This window comes from Capra hircus, chromosome 20, assembly GCF_001704415.2.
Source record: "Capra hircus breed San Clemente chromosome 20, ASM170441v1, whole genome shotgun sequence".
NCBI lineage: Eukaryota > Metazoa > Chordata > Mammalia > Artiodactyla > Bovidae > Capra > Capra hircus.
In genome coordinates, this window is record NC_030827.1 from 43710247 (window position 1) to 43733353 (window position 23107).

Here is a 23107-nt window from a genome sequence, read left to right on the forward strand (position 1 = left end):
TGTAAACAATATGACTGCCTTTGATTGGTGAAATGAGAAAGGAGTCATGAGTGAAAGAAGGAGTTATATTTTCTGTCTCAAGAGCTCTCACAGATAATTTGTCCATTGAGTGGAATCACAGATGGAACTGTATACCCTGTAATCTTTATTTCTCTTTGAGGCTCTTTCCCTGCTCCCCATTTTTAAGTGTACAGACTGTACCACTGAGGTCTGTGTTAAGGCAGATGACATTTGATTCTCTCCATCCCTCTGAGAAATGTATATGTTCATCGGGGGCTGTCGCTGAAGGCTTTGCTCATGCTCGTGCTCAGTTGTGTCTGAATTCTTTGTGACCTCATGGACTGTAGCCTTCTAGACTTCTCTGTCTATGGGGATTCTCCAGGCAAGAATAGTGAAGTGGGTTGCCATGCCCTCCTCTAGGGGATCTTCCCAACCCAGGGATCAAACCCAGGTCTCTGGCATTGCAGGCAGTTTCTTTACCATGTGAGCCACCAAGGAAGCCCAAGAATACTGTAGTGGATTGCCATCCCCTTCTCCAGAGGATCTTCCCAACTCAGAGATCAAACCCAGTCTTCTGCATTGCAGGCAGATTCTTTACCATATGGGAAGCCCATATAGGTAGGCAACGACCTGCAACTAGGAAGCAAGCTCTCACTAGGCACTAGTCTTCCAGCACCTTGATCTTAAGACTTTCAGAACTGGATTGCTGTTTAAACCACCTGGTTTATGGTACTCTGTTATGGCAGACCAGTCTAATTCAAACAGTGGCTGTACCCAGTTTTACATTTGATTCAGCAGTTTGTTTGTTTTATGTGAAAAAGTCGTAGATCTAGGATTCAACCCTTTGGGAGTACCAGTGCAACTCTACGACTCCATGTGTCCAAGTTGTATAGTGCAGTACGTACATCTACAGAGTCAGAAAACTCCATTTAAAGTGAACGTGCATCAACAGATTATTAAAAATAATGAACTATATTTTTTCATGGAATAATATACCCTTTTGAAAATAGTAAGTTTTTTTTGAATTTACTGCCTGAAAGAGGCTTCTGTGATCATTTAAATAACAAGAGTTAGTTGCAATGAAATGTATATACAGTATTGTATCTTAATATGGTGAAGGCACTGGTAACCCACTCCAGTACTCTTGCCTAGAAAATCCCATGGAAGGAGGAGCCTAGTAAGCTGCAGTCCATGAGGTCGCTAAGAGTTGGACACGACTGAGCAACTTCAATTTCACTTTTCACTTTCATGCACTGGAGAAGGAAATGGCAACCCACTCCAGTGTTCTTGCCTGGAGAATCCCAGGGACGGGGGAGCCTGGTGGGCTGCCGTCTATGAGGTCGCACAGAGTCGGACATGACTGATGTGACTTAGCAGCAGCAGCAGTATCTTAATGTAAATCACAAATGAAAAAGGAAAGTCCCAAACTTACATAATTTTGTAATTATGAAGGTGGATTTGGAGGGAGGTATATTGAACTGGTAGCACTGTTTACAGAAAGGAAATGGGAAAGAGAATGTAGAGAAAGCGCTGGAGTTTAGAGTATAACCAAATTGAAAGAGCTCAAAAAATAGTCACACAGGTGTTGTTTAAAATGGCAAAACTTTATGTGTATATATATATATATATATAAACACACACCCACATTTTTATATACATACATACATATATGTATACACACTCACGCACATGCCATGGCAAGTTGGATGGATTAATCTTGTAACTTTCAACATAGTATATTTTGTGGTTAACTAAAAACTCTTGTACATTTTTTTCTAATTAACACAGGACTGTGCTGATGGAAAAAAATAAACCATCTTATATAGTGTCATTTCATTTATTTCTGTGTATGAATGGATAATTTCTAAGTTTTTATACTAAAATTTATTTTAACATTTCTTAGTTATGAGAACATTAAAAATGAAAGCAATAAAATATTATTTCACTAAAAATGTCTGGAAGACGTATGAAAATTGAGAGAAATTCTTTTGGGAACAGCAGTGATTCAGGGTTAAAAGGAACTGGCGTGCTATATTTAGTTTAAAACATGGTTCAGTTTCAGACAGTGCAATCTGGTCCTCCTTACATCCAGAAATTTTAGTTCTTATATGCCAGTTGGAGGTAGTCCATCAGTGGAATCTAAGTGTAAATGTATATAGTTATTGAATCATGCTTTCCTAGATTCTGATTACTAGGTGAAGCTAAGATGGACTGTGCATTTGGTATGGATGAAATATGGTGTTGTTTTGTCCTCTTGCTTGAGACCTAATTATCGTTTATCTTGAGAATATGTGTATGTAACAGGTTGTACCTAGTTCGCTATATCAAAGGGTTTATTTTATTTTTGCCTTTGCAAATCTTAGCAGATTGCTTGTGATGAGCATCACAGTCTGGTAGAGTGCTTATTCAAAGGGAATGGAGAAAGTTTTTTAAAATTTTATTTTCCCCACACTTTGCCTTAACAGAAGAGAGCGAGAGAAATGGAGAGATAAGACTAGACAAAGGTTAAAACTGTTATAAATTATATGTTAACAAACACACAATATTTAGCACTCTGTGTGATTGCATACTGCTTGGCTGGTAGGCAGCGTGGATATGAATTGATTGGAGGCCAGCCTTCCTGCTGTGCTCCACTCCATGCACCAAGGTGGCTGCACTGATGTGCCAGTAGAAAGGCAAAAAATAGTCTGAACTCTTTTGGAAGGCCTAGAGAGTGGCTGAGCATGCAAGGATCATTATAACATGATAATTAAAAAACTGAACTGATTCCCAGACAAAATGGGCAAATACAGAACTCTCAAATTAGAAGCAATGGCCTAGCTTTCCAAAGTGAAGCCAGCCATGTGCACCATTCCTAATGGCAGAAAGTTAGAATATCTTTGTGCAAAGAAACAAGCTTAATATTTGAGAAATCTGTCCCAAGGCTGTATTGTGGAAGAGCAACTATACCTCTATTGTGGATAATATACAGTAGTCTCAGTTGAAACAAGTGAACTTAAATATGTATGTGTGTGTATATATATATATATGCATCTTATGTATGTGTACTAAGTCACTTTAGTTGTGTTTGACTCTTTGCAACCCTATGGATTGTAGCCCACGAGGCTCCTCTGTCCATGGGATTCTCCAGGCAAGGATACTGGAGTGGTTTGCCATGTCCTTCTCCAGGAAAATTTTTCCTGACCCAGGGATTGAACCCATACCTCTAGTCTACTGCATTGGCAGGCAGGTTCTTTACCATTAGCGGCACCTAGGAAGCCCACATATATATATAATATGCATATATAAATGTGTTAACTCATACATATACACATGCAGTATTTCACTAGCTTGGCATATGTCATAAATAGAATAGGAGGGAACAAAATTAAACTGAAAGAAGGAACCCTGGGTATATGTTTTCCAGCTGAACCCTGGACCAGGAACTGCCATTTGATGATGGCACAGGGTTATAAGACAGGAGATAAAGCTCAGAACTGAAGGAAATGGAAGATTTAATAGGCTATTGTTGTGTAAAGCTGGGGCCACAAAGGACTACGTCCAATGTGTAGAGATGAACAAGAAATAATCCCTGCCATGCAATACTATTTGTCTGCAGTGAAATTATCAAAGACAGGATGGAGAGAAAAATTTTCCCTGGAGAACTGGAATCAGAAATGAGCCCTCCTATGGGTTTACAGCCTAAATTCACACTAATTCTGTGAAAATCCTCCTAACAAGAATCAGTATCAAATGTATATTTTCTCTAGAGGAAATTAAATTCAATCCCAGCCTTAAATGAAAAGAAAATCCCAAGGAGAAAAGTCATTCACAGGAAAAGACATTTTTGAGGAAAAGCAGCACAAAGAAAAAAATTATAGCTGAGAATTGTCAGAAACAAGAGAAAATAGAAAGACATTCACACAGTTCAGATGTGGAAATTATGACATACAAAGTTATTTAATTGCTTTAATTACATCAAAGAGAAGCTTGAAAATATTAACAGGGAATAATAAATGATGAAGAATGATCAAACTGATATGAAAAATAACCAAATACAGTATCAATCAGTGAAAAATGTAAATATTAAAGCAAAAATTTAGTTGAGGGACTAGAGAGTGTTATGAATTAGAATGCTGTTTCCATTTATTAACCCCGTGTCCTGCCTTCCTTGCCCTGTTAATGTTGCCTTGTCTATGTGACTTGTCTAATGTTAGCAGATGTGATGTAAAATAAGTTATAAAGATGTGTGCAAAATGCAAATTCACATAATAAAAGCATATTCTAAGTAATAGTTGTTACTTCTTTCTAGACTCCAGAATAAAAATAAGTGAAGGAGACCTGAATTTAACCAAGGCCTGAGTGCAGCTGCTCAGCCAAATTCAGTCTAAATCACCCAAAACACAAATACAAATGTGAATAATAATATGCACAGATCTAAAAAAGGTGATGCTTAATGCATGTTAATGCTGTATGTATCAAAAACTAGCTAAGAAAAGGATATGTTAAACATAACAGAAAAAAGTGATTATTTTTGGTTAAAGTTTAATGCAGAAAGCTTAAGTATAAGCAAAGGGATGATGTTAGAAAGTAGACACAAGGAGGCATTAAATCATAGAGAAAATGTGGCATATAAAAACTCAAAAGTAGATGATAATTATCTGGAGTATTTGAAAGAGAACAACCTCAGATTCAAGAAGTTCAAGGAATCATTAGCAAGAAAAATAAAAGAAAAAAAAAACCTGTACTCATAATAGTATTAATAATTCAATAGAACACAAAAATAAGAGACATAATCTTTTAAAAAGCCAAAGGGAAATACAGATCACCTATTTAAAAAAAATAGTTGATTTTTCATTAATCGATGAAAATCAGACTGCTTTCTTTTTTATTTATTTTTTTTTTCAGACTGCTTTCTAACCTATCAGCTATAGGAAAGTAGTAGAAAGACCATTATTAATGTGCTAAGTGAACATTTGAACTTTCTCTCTTTAAAGAAACAAACTGACATTAAAAACATTTCTGCATATATAAGCACAGAGATATTACCACAAAAGTGTCTACACCAAATAAAACTACAAATAATGTATTCTCAGTCTGTTCAGTTCAGTTGCTCAGTTGTGTCTGACTCTTTGTGACTCCATTGACTGCAGCACACCAGGCCTCCCTGTCCATCACCAACTCCCGGAGTTTACTCAAACTCATGTCCATTGAGTCAGTGATGCCATCCAACCATCTCATCCTCTGTCGTCCCCTTCTCCTCCTGCCTTCAATAAAAGCAAAAATAAACTAATGGAAACTAATTAAACTTACAAGCATTTGCACAGGAAAGGAAACTATAAAGAAAATAAAAGGACCATTAATGGAATGGGAGAATATTTGCAAATAATCAAATGAACCAACCAAATTAATCAACAAAGGTTTAATTTTCAAAATATACACACAGCCCATACAGCTCAGTTAAAAAAAAAAAATATTAAAAATGGGCTGGTGCTGCTGCTGCTGCTAAGTTGCTTCAGTCCTGTCCGACTCTGTGTGACCCCATAGGTGGCAACCCACCAGGCTTCCCCGTCCCTGGGATTCTCCAGGCAAGAACACTGGAGTGGGTTGCCATTTCCTTCTCCAATGCATGAAAGTGAAAAGTGAAAGTGACGTTGCTCAGTCATGTCCAGCTCTTAGCGACCCCATGGACTGCAGCCTACCAGGCTCCTCCTTCCATGGGTTTTCCAAGCAAGAGTACTGGAGTGGGGTGCCATTGCCCTCTCCAGAAGACCTAAGTAAGCAGCAGGCACATCAATAAGTGCTCAGCATCATAGAAATCCGAATCAAAATTATAATAAGGGATCACCTTACACAGGTCATAATGGTCATTAACAAAAAGGTCTACAAATAACAAATACTGGAGAGCATGAAGAAAAGGGAACACTCCAATACTGTTTGTGGGAATGCAAATTGGTATAGTCACTATGGGGAACAGCTGGAATTTCCTTAAAAGGCTAAAAAAAGAATTAGCAGTAATCCAATCTTACTCCTATGCAGATATTCAGAGAAAACTCTAATTTGAAAAGATGCATATACCTTCAGTGTTCATAACAACGCTGTTCACAATATTTATAATAGCCAAGATGTGGAAGCAGCCTAAGTATCTATGGGAAGATGAATGGATAAAGAAGATGTATATGTATATATGAGTGTGTGTGTGTAGATGGAGTCTCCCTAACACATGAATCAAACCTGAGTCTCCCACATTGCAGAAAGTTTCTTTACCATCTTCCAATGGGAAGCCCATTGGAATATTACTCAGACATACAGAATATTTAAATGACATTTACAGCAATGTGGATGGACCTGGAGATTATTATACTAAGTTCATTTACTTCAAAGTCATATGACTTTGTCATGTATCTCATAATGTCATTTATGACATTTTCAAAGTCATAAATGTTACCATATGATATCATTTATCTATTGACTATTGAAAAATAATAGAAATGAATGTATTTATGGAACAAAAATATGGGCAAATGTAGAAGGCTATATAGTTCTGAGAAAAACTAAGCACCCTTAATGTTAATAGGACTATGTTTACTTGAGTAATCAAAGACCTGATAAAAACAACATAGAAAATAAGTGTTTATTTTGACAAGATATAAGATCTTTGGTTTTTTCCTTGGCTGATTACTTGAAGGTAAAGAAAAAGCCTTATAATCTCCCATTATCAATATCAGGCTAATAGGATTAAAAAAAAAAAACACTGCCATTTTAACAGAGAGAAAACCAAATTGCAGCCTTGCACCAGTTTACTTTTGATATTAAAACTTCTTTAGTTAATTCAGTTCTTTTGAATCTTATCCAGTCTTGACCACACATAAAATTCCTTTCTAAATATTCATTTTCTCACAAACCTTAAGAATTTTCTCTGTCGGTTTTAGTTTGTCCCTGTTTTCCTTCCCATTTAGATATAATCAGCTTTAGAACAAAATCACTGTATTTTTCCTTAACCAAACATCTCCATACCTTTCCCATTTTCTTACATGAAAATACATTCTATTTCTCTTATTATGTCTAGTAGCTCTAGTTAGTTAGTTAATGTTAGTCTCTAAGTCATGTCCGACTCTTTGCAAACCTGTGGAATGTTTCTCGCCAGGCTCCTCTATCCATGGAATTCTCCAGGCAAGAATACTAGAGTGGGCTATCATTTCCTTATCCAGGTTATCTTCTCTACCCAGGGATCGAACCTTAGTCTCTCGAATTGTGGATGAATTGTTTACCCTTTGAGCTACCAACGAAGCCCATTAATTATATATGTTAATTGAAATAGTATTTTTTAGTGAAAATAAGTAAATAATTGTGAATTGTATTACGTTTTGTGGCTTGGTGAACTTATAAATGCATTTTATAATTTCTAGGAACATATGCTACTTCTAGAACATATGTGCTAAGTCACTTCAAGTGTGTCTGACTCTGTGTGACCCTTTGAACTGGAGCCTGCCAGGCTCCTCTGTCTGTGGGATTCTCCAGGCAAGAATACTGGAGTGCGTTGCCATTTCCTCCTCTAGGGGATCTTCATGACCCAGGGATCAAACCTGTAACTCTTGATCTCCTGCATTGGCAGGCAGGTTCTTTACCACTAGCGCCACCTGGGAATCCCCATTTCATAGTACAATCTTTCAATAACACATAGTGTATTTACTCACTGTTGTTAAGTTGCTAAGTAGTGTCTGACTCTTTTGCGACCCTATGAACTGTAGCCTACCAGGCTCCTCAATCCATAAGATTTCCCAGGTAAGAATACTGGAGGGGATGCCATTTCCTTCTCCAGGGGATCTTCCTTTTGCAGGGATTGAACCTGCATCTCTTGCACTGGCAGGTGGATTCTTTACCACTGAGCCACCAGGGAAGCCCTTATTTACTAATAGAACCAAAGATCTCTGTATTGAGACCAAAAGTAGGTAAAACTAGGGTTGTTCAGCAATTAATGTTTCAGCATTTTATCTTATTTGAAAATGACCTAGATAGTCAATGAATCCCCATCATTTAATTTAGCAAAACTCAAGGGTGTAAATTACCAAAGAGATTTAGGAAACTTTTCAAGTAGAGATACCATGAAATAATTATTGTTAAAAATTTTACATAAAAACTCATATCTCATTTACATGTATTTTATTCATTTGTTTTTAATAATCATATTTAGATTACTCATAACATTTGGGTGAGACATTAAAGCAATTAGTTATTTTTAGTCATTATCTTTTTTATTTTTGGTTGACAAATTGTATGTTACAGATAATGTAAGCTTATTTGATATTTAGTAAACCTAGTTAAAATAAAAGGATTATACTTAACTTTGATAACCCTGAAGACATATCTGGGCTTCCCCAGTGGTAAAGAATTGCTTCTTTGGCTTCCTCAGTGGTAAAGAATTGCTTCTTTGGCTTCCTCAGTGGTAAAGAATCCACTTACTAATGCAGAAGACACACGTTCAATCCATGGATCTGGAAGATGTCCTGAACGAGGAAATGGCAACCCACTCCAGTATTCTTGTCTGGAAAATCCATGGACAGAGGAGCCTGGCAGCCTACAGTCCATAGGATTGCAAAGAGTTGGACACAACTGAGCAACTGAGCATACACTTGAAGATATGCCTATATAAATTAAAACAGCAAAGTTAAAGCTAGCCTTTATTTACTGAAAGTTTCCTAGATCACCTGAACTTGAAAAACATTTGGGCTAGTTTTCGTTATATTTTTTTTATAAGTTGTATATAGTACTTTTTTAAGTCAGTTAAAAAATGTTCTTTACAAATTAATTTTGGCAATGTCATTTAGAGGTAGAAAAAAAATCACATCTATACATACATTTAAATAGACACAGGGAGCTCATAGTTTTGATTTTAAAGCTTTATTTATGGATTAGGTATAATACAAAAATCACTAGTTTATAAATAACAGTTGGAATAATTTAAATTCACTAGCTCAGATGGCTAAAGTCTTTTATTATTTGTGTAGAAGACTTTTAAGTTCTATATTCATCCTTGATAAGCAATTATAAGGAGGCTGTTTGGGCAAGAGAGTCCTTTTAGAACTTTGTGTTTAAAAAAGCCTCTTTTCCGTCTTTCCTTTTATCTTCAGGTTTTACTGCTTGAGCTAATCTGGGCTTAGTCTCAGGTAATATGGGCTATGTTTACATTTCAAAAACATGATAAGATTTATAACTTTTAAGGGACACAGAAAGAAAATGTAAATTTTCTCCAGGGAGTTTTGGAGTACATTTATCTGTTATCATAAGTCATAGCATAATTTTTTTTTTCTCAAGTACAGAGCAGTTTTGCTCCAATAGTCTGATGTCTTATAACATCTATAAGCATTTTGAGAGGATAGGAGCAGCCTTGGGACTAGCAAAGTTAGGTGGGTTTCGACTTGCTTCTAGAGTTGTACTTCTGGTTTAGCAAAAATTTGGAAGACAAAAATAATAGTTACTAGCCCTTGTGTGTTGATTACCAACTGATTTATTTTCTGATTATTTGCAGGAAAGCCTAGGGAATTGCTGAGGATATGTGGCAGTTTTTAAGAAGGGAAATTTATGTTGGATTTTTGTTTTAAGTCTAATTCCTGTCCTTTCAACTAAATAAAGGATTCCCTAGGGCTAGCTGATACTCCCCCGCCTTTTGATTTGATACTCTCTTTAGTCCATGGGGTCGCAAAGAGTTAGACAAGACTGAGTGACTGAACTGAACTAAGTAACAATATGACAGCTATTCAAATATATATGAGAATATATATACATATATATATATATATAACTATCTAAGAGAGCCTGAAGTATATTTCTTTTAAATACAGCCAATATAAAGGACCCACCATCTAGCCATGGATTCAGTTTAGTTCAGTTCAGTTGCTCAGTCGTGTCCGACTCTTTGCAACCCCATGAATTGCAGCACTCCAGGCCTCCCTGTCCATCACCAACTCAAACTCATGTCCATCGAGTCGGTGATGCCATCCAGCCATCTTATCCTCTGTCATCCCCTTCTCCTCCTGCCCCCAATCCCTCCCAGCATCAGGGTCTTTTCCAATGAGTCAACTCTTCACATGAGTTGGCCAAGTATTGGAATTTCAGGTTTAGCATCGGTCCTTCCAATGAACACCCAGGAATGATCTCCTTTAGGATGGACTGGTTAGATCTCCTTGCAGTCCAAGGGACTCTCAAGAGTCTTCTCCAAAACCACAGTTTAAAGCATCAATTCTTCGGCACTCAGCTTTCTTCACAGTCCAACTCTCACATCCATACATGACCACTGGAAAAACCATAGCCTTGACTAGATGGACCTTTGTTGGCAAAGTAATGTCTCTGCTTTTGAATATGCTATCTAGGCTGATCATAACTTTCCTTCCAAGGAGTAAGTGTCTTTTAATTTCATGGCTGCAATCACCATCTGCAGTGATTTTGAAGCCCAAAAAAATAAAGTCTGACACTGTTTCCACTGTTTCCCCATCTATTTCCCATGAAGTGATGGGAACAGATGCTATGATCTTGGTTTTCTGAATGTTGAGCTTTAAATCAACTTTTTCACTCTCCTCTTTCACTTTCATCAAGAGGCTTTTTAGTTCCTCTTCACTTTCTGCCATAAGGGTGGTGTCTTCTGCATATCTTAGGTTACTGATATTTCTCCTGGCAATCTTGATTCCAGCTTGTGCTTCTAGCCCAGCGTTTCTCATGATGTACTCTGCATATAAGTTAAATAAGCAGGGTGACAATATACAGCCTTGATGTACTCCTTTTCCTATTTGGAACCAGTCTGTTGTTCCATGCCCAGTTCTAACTGTTGATTCTTGACTTGCATACAGGTTTCTTAAGAGGCAGGTCAGGTGGTCTGGTATTCCCATCTCTTTCAGAATTTTCCACAGTCAAAGGCTTTGTCACAGTCATTAAAGCAGAAATAGATGTTTTTTTGGAACTCTCTTGCTTTTTTGATGATCCAGCAGATGTTGGCAATTTGATCTCTGTTTCCTCTGCCTTTTCTAAAATCAGCTTGAGCATTACTAAGCCATGTATTAGTAGTGTCTTATATTAATTTAAAATAGCAACTCAGCCAGTAAGCCTTTTAATGGAAAGACCATGAAGTATCTTTCTAGACCCAGAATAAATCTTTGCCATGGACCTAAGCCATATCCCTGGAGAGGGAACAGATGATGCAACTCCTGATATCTAAAAATTTACTCCCAAGGAGAGTTTAAGAAAGCAAAGGCCTCAGTTGTACAGGGCATGAGGATTGTATAGTGAAAATGGTGTCTCCAATCTTTCACAAAAACATGAGCAGCCTCTAGTTATAAATCTGCTAATCTGCTAATCAGCACCTTAAGCAGGTGCTGAAACAGACTTTCCCCAAAACTAACAAGGCTCAATGAATGTTGAGATGACAAAAGCCCCTTATGGATTGAGATCCTTCATGACAAATTCCTCTGAGAGCTGGCACGGCCAGACAAAGAATTTGCTGTTTTTACTTCTTGTCTCAGAACCCCACTCTATTCAATTGGCTACCAGATGCACCATAGTAAATGCGCCTTCTAGCTGGTACAGAGCAGAAGAGCAGAGCAAATATTCTCAGTGGACATGAAGCCAGTCTCTTAGGCCACTGAACAAGGTGAAAGAAAAAACGTCATCTGGTTTTGACATAGCAGACCCACAGAAAGGTTTGTCAAAATAGACTGCAGTCTAATGAGAAATGATCTCACCAGTCTGGGAGGCTGGCTGGAATAGCAGGCTTACATAGGACTTTTGCCTGTTCTTCTGCCCCATGGTTCTTCCTCCTTCTAACAAATAGCACAACTGACAGAGACAGAGAAAAAGTGACCATCTTTGAGAGGAAAGACTGAATTAAAACCAAGAATGCTCATTACCAAATACCAGAGTTGTTATGTGTAAGAAACTGACTTGACAAATACTCTCTCCTGATAATCTTAATTGAGAGAGTAAGAAGAGACTCTTTCTTTCTACCAGACCTTGCAGGCAGAGATCCAGAAGGCTGATATGGTAAGAAATCTTATCTTCTATTGATGTTTGTTGCACACCCCAGGATCTCTCAGCTGGGGCTGCCTTAGGGCAGGAAGTGGGGTCCAGCCAGTCTCTTTGGTTGGTTTACCAACTGCAGGGGTGGACAAAATTTCCCCCTCAGGAGTTCTTGTGGCTGGACTAACAATAAAATTGACACAATACAAACTAAAAGAGAAAAAGAAACATTTTAATTTGCGCAGGAAGTCTTAAAGAAATAGGGCCTAAGAAGTGGCCAAAGCAGGCAGCTTTTATACTTTTTAGACAAAGAAATAACAATACTTGCGAGGAATTGACAGGACATATAAATTTTAGGCTTAGATGCTTAAATAGTAAAGCACCTAAAAAAATTTTGGGCTTAAGATAATAAATTTTAAAAATATCAAGATTTTTTGTATACAGGCTTCTTATCTGAATTTTCTGTCTCTGGAGATGAGTTGTCCTTCTACCTTCAGATGCAGGAAGTGTGCCTTTCACAGGAGACTTTCATTTCTTGCTTTCAGGGAGACAGAGAAGTGGGTCAAAGTGTTTCTCTTGCATTGGTGATTTTAGAAGAAACTTTAATTCAAAATAAACACTATGCCATCCAGGCATATTTAGGGGCAGGCTTCCTTGGGCTTCAGCAAATGTTATGCAATTACATGTATTAAAAAGGATTATGAAAATATTATAAGTACCTTATATCAATAAATTAATTCAAGGACAGATAAGTAATATCTTCCAGAAAATAGAAACAGAGAAAATAGTTTCAAATTTACTTTGTGAATCTAACAGACTTTGATATCCAAATTAAACAAAGACAAGAAAAGGAGCGATACTTAGATAGGGAGTTTGATTTTCAAAAAGTGAAGAGAAGTTGTTTAGATCAGTGTGAGAAGTTCAAAATTTGGATAAATGAGAAAGTGTTATATCTACTAAAGGGGCTTCAAGCATAGCACAGAACAGAAGCCCCATTTTGAGAACAGGTGGCAGGCAATTTGTAGATCAAAGGTTATCGAATTTCCTTATGTTTCCTAATAACAGTAGCTATTACATGAGCAAAATTACTGATAATGAGAAATCTTTTAAAAAATGTATTCATAGGGATCTCGAACTGGCCATGCTGGTTGAGTTATCTTCCTGGGAGGTTGTGTGATATCATCTCAGAATTTTAAAACATGGATGTGAATAATTTAGGCAAGGTTAAGTGCTTGCCTGTTGAGAGTCAACACATTTTATTGATTTTATGTCTGTAAAAAACACATAACATGAGATCCAGCCTCTTCACAAAATTTAAGTGGACAGAAAAGTGTTTTTAATTATAAGCACAGTATCATACAGCAAATCTCTAGAACTTTTTCATCATGCATAACTGAAACTTAATACCCATTGAATAACAATTTCCCTCTTCTCCAACCCCTGGTAACCATGTTCATACTTTCTGTTTCTATGAGTTGACTACTCTGAATATCTTATATAAGTGGGATCGTATGATGGGAACTGAAAAAAAACAAAGCTCTGCCTGATATTGTTAGAGAAAACTTTAAAAGAAGACAGAGGATTCACTTAGGAATCTTACAGTTATATCAGTTATATATCAATAAAACTGAAATAAAACTATAAGTAAAATTAAATAACAACAACAACAAAAAAAACCCAGGAGATTCCTGAAGGCCTAAATTGATTCATTTTAGTATTTGAAACAAATAGAGGCGTTGGATAGGCAAATGAATCTTATTTAACCTGGAAATAATAATAAATAGAAACTACTAAAATGACATTTAAAAATCTATGCATATATATTTACTATTTATATAAAATATCAACTGGGCTCATAATTGCTTAATTTTAGTGTGTGAATATACTTGGAAATATATATCAATATATTTAGATTGAGATAGAGATGTAAATAACATCAGTTTTTTCTATATATCTTACTGTTGTTGTTGTTCAATTACTATGTGGTGTCTGACTCTTTGTGACCCCATGGCCTGCAGCACACCAGGCTTCCCTGTCCTTCACTATCTCCCAGAATTTGCTCAAATGCATGTAAATTGAGTCAATGATGCCATCCATCCATCTCATCCTCTATTGTCCCTGTCTCCTTCTGCCCTCAATCTTTCCCAGCATCAGAATCTTTTCTAGTGAGTTAGCTCTTTGCATCAGATGGTCAAATTATTGGAGCTTAGGCTTCAGCATCAGTCCATCCAACGGATATTCAGGGTTGATTTCCTTTAGGACTGACTAGTTTGATCTCCTTGCAGTCCAAAGGACTCAAGAATCTTCTCCAGCACTATAGTTCAAAATCTTCAGTTCTTCAGTGCTCAGCCTTCTTTATGGTCCAACTCTCACATCTGTACATGACTACTGGGAAAACCATAACTTTGACTAGATTGACACTTGTCAGCAAAGTAATGTCTCTGTTTTTTAATATGTTCTCTAGGTTTGTCATAGCTTTTCTTCCAAGGAGCAAGCATCTTTTAATTTCATGGCTGCAGTCACTGTCTTCAGTGATTTTGGAGCCCAGGAAAAGAAAATCTGTCACTGTTTCCCCATCTATTTGCCATGGAGTGATGGGACTGGATGCCATGGGATGCCCATAATTAGCTTTTACATTTAAAGATTACAGAATGTTTTGTACAGGATTTAAGCAATGTGGATCTCTCACACACGCACATGAATTTGTTTACTGAACACTTTCATGCAGTATTTTAGTAAGTATTTACTGAACACAGGGCACTTCCCTTTCCAGTCCCCAAGAAGAATATAGGCATACTCTCAGTATGTTCATGACACAAATGAGGGGACAGATGCAGACATGTGGAAACTTAATAGAATATTCTGATGCGATGGAACATAAGTCAAACATTGTGTGTGTGAGTGAAAGATGTAAACAATCATGGTTAAAACTGTTACTGTGCATACAGGGAGATGCTAAATAGACTTTGCAAAACCAGCAATAGCCTGATACCTATTCAATGGATTCTAGAGCTAGTGTGTAAAATTTGTAACTTAACATTAATTTATAATACTTAAAACTGTATAATAAATATAGCAATTAATTTCCAGGAATCTATTCAGAGTAATTCTATTAAGCATATATTGATTATTGTTTTACTAAATAGCATCTAAAAGTACAAAAAGATTTAGTTTACCGTTGAGATTATTGTGTATTTTGTTTTACATACATAGGCTTCTTTTGTATGTTTTGCTTAGGAATTTTTTCCACATTTAGACTATTTTTAAGATTTTTTCAAGCCACTACATATATATATTTCTCATTCTTTCTAATTGCTGCATAGTATTTTGTAGTTTACTGTATTATAATTTATCTAATCTTCCCAAATTTGATGATCATTTGCATTGTCTTCATATACTAATATTTACAAGCAAAATTAAATGAAAGCTTTTGTCTGACTCCTTGTGTCTGTCTGCAGCTATTTCTCTATGAGGGTAAGCAAAATGTGGAATTTTTACTTTAATTATAATTTTTTACAATGTCCTTTGTTTCCCTTCAGAGAAGGCAATGGCACCCTACTCCAATACTCTTGCCTGGAAAATCCCATGGATGGAGGAGGCTGGTGGGCTACAGTCCATGTGGTCACTAAGAGTCGGACACGACTAAGCAGCTTCACTTTCACTTTTCATTTTCATGCACTGGAGAAGGAAATGGGAACCCACTCCAGTGTACTTGCCTTGAGAATCCCAGGGACCAGAGGAGCCTGGTGGGCTGCCGTCTATGGGGTTGCAGAGTTGGACACGACTGAAGTGACTTTGTTTCCCTTAAATTTTCAGTTTTCTTTGGGATTTATCTTAATCCTTCTCTTCTTGGCTATTGTTATTGGTGAAAACGTTTTTGACATTGTCCTTTATACTAATAAGTAAAGAATCATCATTTTAGGTAATAGTGCATAAGCTTTAAGACGTGCATTTTTAAGTTACTTGGCCCAAACAAATGATTCTCTGAAGTAGAAGGCTGGCTGCAGGGTGATACAAATGAATGTAATTTATAAAGTATCAGGCTTTGATTAAAAGAGATGAGCATATGAGCCAGAATTTACCTTAATTGCAGGTTTAAAATCAGACCCCAGCTGATTACAAGTCTGATTCATTCAAATCCATCGCCCACTGATAAGATTTAGGACAAGATGTGATGAAGCTTCATGATAAACGTTTGGAGGTTGATGGAGGAAAAGAGAACAGTCAATAATGCCTAAATTTTATAATTTTCTATAGTGCTCAAAACAGGCACCCCTCTGGGACTTCTGATTCAGTCCTTTAGGTAAAACTCAGGACCCTTAACTCAGCAGTAATATTGTATTTCACACAATCTTATGAGCTCGGTTTGCTGAGAGCTGCATGGTGTTGTTCATTATCACTGAGAAAGGCCACTGCAGTGTGGTAATAAACAGAGGAAGGCATGTGCTAGATCTAAGTGGCCTCAGATTTATTTCTGGAGCTCTGGGAGCATGGTCAGTGAACCAAATAAAACGATCTGTGGTTTATCTTTGGGCAGCACAGCTGTACCAGCAAATACGAAACAAAGTTCTCAGAAAAAAAAATTTTTTTTAAGTCAGAATAGTTACTCTGCGAGTGATTCTCAATCTTGGCTGTACCTTGAAATCATCTGCAAGACGATTTCAAACAATTGATTCCCAGGCCTCTCTGGGACTATTTGATTCAGAATCCCTGATGATAAGTCCGAGTATTGGTGTATTTTATAGTTACCTGATGATTCTAATGTGTGGCCTACTGGGGAAGTGCTATGGATTTGTGAATATAGAACAAGCTTTCTAGCTTGGAAGATTTTGGAAATCTATATCACATAATTATGACTGTTCTCCATGTGAACAATTTACTCTGTCTCCCTTTGGAAAATTGCTCTCTTTATTGGCTTTGGGGTATGTGTTTGTGCGTGCGTGCGTGTGTGTGTGTGTGTGTGTGTGTGTGTGTGTCCTTCTTCCACTATTATTGTGGGGGATTAAAATTGTAACAGTTTTTGCAGTTTTTGTCATACACTGGGATCCTGAGCCCACATCAAGGTAGTTAACTTTCATGAAGCTAAATTTTCTAATTTTCTCCTGGGGAAAAATACTTGCAGATAAATACTTCTCTTTCAAGACCTTTGCATTTCTAGAGGGACATGGTAAGGGCAGATTGGCTTAGTTCATCTCCGTAATAATACAGTACTTCTATAATTAATGTAATAATTGAATAAAACAGATCTTAAATTAATTACTATTTTAGTGTCATATAGTACACCTTTTCTGTAAATCAGAGAAACTACAATGTATTTGCATACACGAATATGGCTTCCTATTCTGGAGCTTATTTTTGCATTATACAACACTAGCCAATTTAAATTTTTTTTAGTGTGAAAAAAATAAAAATATTCACCGAACTTTCTGGATTGGAGTTGATACTCCACCCTGTGTTATTTTGTCGTTACACTTATCAGTGTATATATTTACATTTCTAAATTTTTATTGTAATTTCAGTATTATATTCAATTTAGAAATGCATATATCTGGGTCCACATTCTTGAAAGGAAGATAGTCTTAATTAGTTTTGTTTTACTGATTATAAAACACATTTATTTTATTAAGAATTTATTAATATAGTTGAAATGTAATGTGGTTTTATCTCAATTCCAAACCCATGGCAGAAATATTTATAGATAAAATTATGATACTTATTAATAACTGAAGTATAAGATGTCAGAATTATCTATAAAGAGGCCTGCTGCAAGCATCATCATAGTTTATGATGAAACTTAGAAAATATTCCTCTTGTGTTGGTCCTAATTCTTTCCACTTCTTTTCAACACTATAGCGATGGTCATATTCATTGCATTAGGACAAAGAAAATAAATTACTTTAATAGCAGTGTTTTAGTATAAAGTCCCCCAAATCTAGAAACAAATGATTAAGCTGTTTAGAGAGTAAGTATAAATTCAGAATACATATAGCCAAAAAAGAAATCAAATGCATTTCTCTTTTTTAATAGCAGTTAGAAAATGAAAAGAAAAAATACTTAAAATAGGATTGATAATATAAAATATCTAGGTAATATAAAATATCTAGGAATAAATCTAAATAAAAGATTGATACGGCACTTATGGAGATAATTATAAAAAATGTATTTAAATATGAACAAAGTCTTAAATGAAGATAGATCCATATTCAAATTTATCTATAGGTAAAGTATTAACAGCACATCCCAGGTGGCACAGTGAAAGAATCCTCCTGCTAATGCAGAAAACACAAAAGACATGGGTTCTATCCCTGGGTTGGGAAGATCCCCTGGAGTAGGAAATAGCAACCCACTCCAGTATTCTTGCTTGGAAAATTCCATGAACAGAAAATCCTGGGCTACAGTTTCCTGGCTAGAATCCACAGGGTTGCTATGAGTCAGACGTGACAGAGCAACTGATCACACATAGCATTAACATGCAGTCCCTATATAAATATTTTTTTTTAAAACGACTTGATAATCTCACTGGATTTATATCAGGGAGCAAATATCAAAAGTATTCATTTCTGAATAATACGTGTAAGTGTGTCTAAAAATACATAAAAATATATATATCAAAATTAGTGAAGGTAAAGAAGTTACCCTCATATGAGCTTGTCAGCATAGATACTTGGGTTTCCTTGCAGTGTGTTGAGGGGCTGAGTTCCAAGAAGCACTATTAACAAATGAAGATAGAATCTGAAGATCACATAAAGCCCAATTTTAGAATTAAGCAATGTGACATCTCCTCTCAGATTTTTGTTAGGCTAGCTCACAGGATTAGCTAAGATTCAAACAGAGAGAAAAGAGACTGTCCTTCTCGAGGAGAGGTTGACAAGGTCACTTGACAGAAAAGTTTGTAGAATGAGAGATAACTGCTACACCCAATGTGCAAACACTGTCTACTTCATTATCATGCTCTCTGCCCTGCATCATTGGGGAAGCAATGGGCTTTTCAATACTAAGTTGGGACAAATGATAATTCCTTAGGGGGGGAAACAACATAAAACTTTAGAGGTTTTGTTCTAAGTTACTAGTTAGACATCATAATTTTTGACACATAATAAATAACACATGATAGATATTTGTAAATCCATATGAACTGACAAAGGACAGTAACCAAAAATAAATAAAATTATTCAAAATCATTAAGATATAAAATATTAAAAGTGTATTAAAGATATTAATAGAAATTTCACAAAGTATATAATAAATGCCTTATAAATATATGACAGGATGGTCACCCTCAGTCATGGGAGTGCAAATCAAAACTGTAATGTTATTTATTTTTATATTCTTGAGATTAGAAAAATAATCAGAAAATACTAAATATTTACAAAGATACACATACACACAAACACACACACACACATCCCAAGATATATTTATAAAGGAGGGGGCACACTCTAAGTTCTTTTTTCCTTGAAGATTTCTTTTTCTTTCAAATTAAAAGAATTTATTAGATACCATGTGATTCCACACAGAGTTTTGAACAAAGTTGTAAAAAACATGCACTAGATTTGATCTTTATTTCAAAGCTTAGTTCTAATGGCATTTATAGTTCAAAGGCTTTCGGAGTTGTATCTTTTCTTGTTGCTTATTTCAAACATACACACCCTTAAATCACTGGACCTTCTTATTCTCTTTCATTTCGTCATTCATACTAGCAAGTTCTTTTCTGTGCTCATCCCTTTCTAATAAAATGTTGTCAGATGTAGCCAACTAAAAGCAAAGCGCACTATACCACTAAAATTCTGTTTTCTAAACTTTCCTGCCAATGCTTAATATTCATGTGTATATCATCTGTCCTTTCAATTATTTTCATGAAATATTTTACCACTTTGTTACATGGATTTTCATCTTTCCAGCTTCCAGTAGCTCCTTCTGCATTCCCCATTTATATAATGCTCTACAAACATACACACTAATGAGCGGTGTGCAGTAAATATACATAAGTAACAATTATAAAGAAAAATAGGCAGTTTATTAGTGAAAAAAAAAGAGTGATTATTTCTGTGGGAGAGAGTAAAAGTGATACTAATAAGAAAAGCACAGTGTGTTTCTAAAATATGTGATAAATGGTTTGTCACCTAGTTGCTAATTGCATGCATTTATTTATATTTATAATATCATTCTACTTTTAAACTTAACAGATACATGTCTTTGATATATGTTGTAACATTTTTTGTCGTTAAAAAATACTAAGTGCCTCAGTTAGACTAGGAAGCTAACATTGCTTAAAGAGACTGACTTTAAGAAAGATTATTGAAGTCTGGATATGTCACATAGAAGGTAACTATTTGGGAAGGATTCCTATTGGAGAAGAATAGAAAGTTGAACAGTACTTGCAGAATATCAAAGCAAATTAAAGAATCATTGGAAAAATCTAGAAAGCTAGTGAACATTGGGGTCCTAATGTGAATTTAACACATAAATTAGAAAATAGCAAACTCATTTTTTTAGGAAAATACGACATCACTTCAGAATTCTAGTTTTTATTTTTTAATTGATTAATATTAGTGGCTGGCTTTTGACATTGAGTGCTGGCTGCAATATAATAAAATAATAATGTTTTATGTGGTATAATTAAAAATATATTGGCCTTTGTCTCATTGCCCTAGCGCAGAACTCGTAAAATACTCAGAATTTCTTGAGTGATAGGCGCGTCTTTTTTTACTCCTAAGGAGTCACTTTTCCAGCAGCTCTGAGTTTATATTAATAAGGTGAGTTAAAATGGGGCCCCTAGAAAGTGCACAATGGGAGCTGGTCACCAGAAAGGTTAAGTGATTAAAGGGTTGGAAATACCAGCAGAATGCATGGATTCCTGCGAAAGGGGGCAGTGCTATCGATTAAGCTCTGTATAAACGCATGAGTAAGAAGAGTTGATGAGCTTTCAGGCTGGTGAACATGTAAACTGCTGAGAGGGTGGTGCACCCCAGTTCCTGGGGTCCAGAGGATTCTGCACTTGGGACCCTCCAGATGTTGTTCCATGTACCTCCTCATCTGACTTTTTGCACACAGTCTTTGTAATATATTTTATAATAAACTGGTAAACATAAGGAAATGTTTCTCTGAGTTCTATGAACTACTGTAGCAAATTAATAGAACCCGAGCACAGACTTGTGAAATTTTGTTTATAGCCAGTTCACTTAACCTGTGGAATTGAATGCTATCTCCAGTTACATAGTGTAACTGAGTTAAATTTGTGGGACATGGTGAGTCAGTGTCCACTAAGAATTAGATTAATTGCTTGGTGATGTTGGGAAATAAACACATTAAAATTATACTTAACATTGCAAGTAGTATATAATGAATTTACATTGTGTATATATGTATATATATACACACACACACACATACATATATAAAGAATCTGCCTACAATGTGGGAAACCTTGGTTCCATCCCTGGGTTGGGAAGATCCCCTGGAGAAGGGGAATGGCTACTACCTACCCCAGTAATCTGGCCTGGAGAGTTCCATGAACTGTATAGTCCATGGGGTTGCAAAGAGTCAGACACGACTGAGTGACTTTAACTTTCACTTTCATATTATACATATATATATATATATATATAAAGCAGTGACAGATAATTAATATGTGTTATTGTGCTTTGGTTCAGGGCATCAAGTTTTCATCAAATATATGTATGAAAGAGAAACAGCTTATATTTTTAAATGTTTACATTTTAGCTGATTTCGTTTTTGTAAATAGAAGACCACCATGTAAATGGGGTAAATGTTTAATGGTATGAAATAATTCTATTGTTCAATACAAACAAATTTCGAATATTTGATTAACCCAATTAGAGTGCTGATGCAAGTGCATGCTTCTTTAACAAGCCCCGCAGCTATTCCACAGGAGAAGGTGAAGAAAGTTGGGAATGTAAATATAATGCTGAAAATATTTCAAGAGCAGGTAAATCAGAAACTCTAAATCTATAATTCATCACATGAAAAAATAACTCCTCTCAGAACTAAGTAAAAATTTGTTCTGTCAAAATCAGTTCTTGTATTGAAAGTACAACAACAGCTGTACTAAGTAGTGTCAAATATATAATGTTTCCTTTATTGTCTTTACACTGTGATTTTTGAAGATTTGGAAAGATTGCTTGCTTTGATATATAAAACAAAGAGAGAGACAAGCAGACATTCAGGCATACGAAGGAAAAATAATTAGTTCTTTCTCTGTTGTGGTCTTAGTCATGAGGCAATTTAAATTTTTTTGATTGGTGCGGATAGATACCAGCTAAATCAGCAGCTAAGGGGACCAAAATTAAAGAGCCAGACAGTACCAAATATTGATAAGGTTTATTGAGCTGAAAATGCCAAATATAGTTGATGGGAGTATAACTTGGAAAATTTGCTTTCTAAAACTATTTGGCATTATCTATTAAAGCTGAAATACACATTTTTGAGGTATACTAAGAAACATACACTTCCAGGTTTATATGCAACATAAATGCATGTATGCTGTACATTCATGCATACATATGTTCATAGGCACATACAATAATTTTAGTAACAGCATCATTCATCATGGTCTCAAACTGGAAAAAACACAATTGCATGTTATCAAGCAAGTGAATAGATTAATAATAGCAGATTCATAAAATGGAATAATACAGTCAGTTCAGTTCAGTTCAGTGGCTCAGTCATGTCCGACTCTTTGTGATCCCATAGACTGCAGGGACGTGAGGCTTCCCTGTTCATTACCAACTCCTGAAGCATCCTAAAACTCATGTCTATCGAGTTAGTGATGCCATTCAACCATCTTATCCTCTGTTGTCCCCTTCTCCTCCTGCCTTCAATCTTTCCCAGCATCAGGGCCTTTTCCAATGAGTCAGTTCTTCACATCAGGTGGCCAAAATATTGGAGTTTCGACTTCAACATCAGTCCTTCCAATGAATATTCAGGACTGATTTACTTTAGGAATGACTGGTTGGATCTCCTTGTTGTCCAAGGGACTCTCAAGAATCTTCTCCAACACCACAGTTCAAAAGCATCAATTCTTCGGCACTCAGCTTTCTTTATAGTCCAACTCTCACATCCATACATGACTACTGGAAAAACCATAGCTCTGACTAGACAG